Source organism: Armigeres subalbatus, chromosome 1, assembly GCF_024139115.2.
Source record: "Armigeres subalbatus isolate Guangzhou_Male chromosome 1, GZ_Asu_2, whole genome shotgun sequence".
Lineage (NCBI taxonomy): Eukaryota > Metazoa > Arthropoda > Insecta > Diptera > Culicidae > Armigeres > Armigeres subalbatus.
The window spans coordinates 229,724,300-229,726,168 of NC_085139.1; the positions used below are offsets into that span (position 1 = coordinate 229,724,300).

Sequence of the window (1,869 nt, forward strand, 5' to 3'; positions counted from 1 at the left end):
TTGCTGGTATGACATGACCGCTGTACGGATCTGCCATTTCGATATCCAGATTTCTACTTCTGATCCTGCTTATGAGTTGCTTCGTGCCTTTGGCCTTACAATCACTTTTGTATACAATGGAGCTCAGTAGACCTAATTATGCTATGACAGTTTTCGAACATTTTCACGCTTAAAATGTCCAACCGTGTATTTTTCCCATGATCTTTGTTTGCTTGAAAATGTACAATGCGTGCCGCCGCAGTACTTTTTGTTTTAACAGCATATTGTAAGCAATGTTGGAGTGAAATTGTGTGTGCGACAGTTTTAAGGAATCATTCTAAAGATTTATTCACATAAAGTCATATTTCTGTGAAAGCATTATTAATCTGATAGAAAAGTATTGAAGTCATTCCAATTTATTAGTTGCCACCCGTTAGTATACCGTGCAGTAATTGAAATCGTTATGATCTCGCTTAATGCTATAATAGAAGTACTTCGGAAATACCGGAAAGTCGCCATTAATCACAAAACAGTGAATGTAAAAAAATGTGAACATCCAATTTTGTGGGGACTTGTAAAATAAAGGAGGCTCGGGCACTCGCCCCCCATAGATCCGGTTCTACTTCAATTGCAAAATTATAATTAGCACCACAGATAGAGCCCTAATAAATGCATTTGCATCAAAGTATGAATAGAAAAAAAATGATCCACGACGAACGATTAATATTATTAACATCGAGCGTAGGTAACCATCCATCCAGCAATCTACCAATGTCGGGGATTTTCTCGTCCCGTAAAGTTACCCTCCCTAACAGGATGAAAAGCATGCATTGATAATTCCGTTTATGAACCGTCATGCCATCGTCGTCGTCCCAAGTGGAGCTCGTTCACCGGCGGGGATTCACACATTTCTTTCACCGCAGCGTTGCGGCTCGTTCATGCGTTGGTACAGCTGTATAAATATTAACAACCGCCTGATTGCTCCCCATCAGCAGATCCTTCTGTGCACTCGATCGTTAACGTTCGCGCCGCAATTCAGTGCAGAAATTCACCTAAGTGAAGTGAAACACAGAACCATGAACCTAAATCGATTGTTCCTGCTAGTTCTGGTGGCCGTTTTGGTGCTTCTCGGACAGCAGCAGTGCGGTGTGGATGGGGCTCCCAGGTGGAAATTCGGCAAGAAATTGGTAACCTTTGATTCTTGCTCCACTCGCTCTCTTAGAATTTGTTCTAATATTTTTTTTTTCTATTGCAGGAAAAAATCGGGAAAAATGTGTTTAACGCCGCCAAGAAAGCACTGCCAGTCGTTGCCGGGTACAAGGCCTTAGGACGATGACTAATGGCTTGAATGTACCGAGCTCGGGATATTAAGAACACAGTAATTATTTACTTTATGTAATTGTTAAGAATTGCTTATCGCTATCGACTGATTAAATAGAATATGTTATGGATAAATATAGCTCGTTAAACAAATTCAATTATTTTCAATTATTAATCGAAGAAAAGAAACATAGGAGCCATTGCTGTGAACAGTCACGGCACGGTCAGTACTGCAGCAGAAAGTCGTGATCGTCATAAGACAGAGAGCAAAGCGCCTTTTTCTTTTTCGGGTGAGCAAATGAAAGTATCGTGGGTTCTTCGATCAATTTCGCAAGAAAAGCAGTCATGAAAGGAAATTATGCTTTGGTTTTAAATTTCTAAATTATTTCGTTCGATACGTGCACAGAATAATGACTAGTCGATAAAAAGATTCTTTTTTAATCCACTGAGTTGATGTTGGGGATAAACACAAAAACAAAGCAGATAGTGTACACTTTCATGCCTCGCCATGGATTTTTTTTTTGAGATTTTTGTAGCATGCCTTTTATCTTCCGTGTTTCTATAGAGAAT

At 39.6% G+C, this 1,869-nt stretch overlaps 1 long non-coding RNA gene across 1 annotated transcript; it reads left to right on the forward strand.

Annotated features, from left to right (window-relative positions):
* Nucleotides 1–856: 856 nt before the first annotated feature.
* On the forward strand, nt 857–1,457 carry LOC134211628 (uncharacterized). Its single transcript, XR_009979058.1, has 2 exons — nt 857–1,166; nt 1,235–1,457. It is a non-coding gene; the product is annotated as an uncharacterized LOC134211628 (long non-coding RNA).
* The last annotated feature ends 412 nt before the right edge of the window (nt 1,458–1,869 follow it).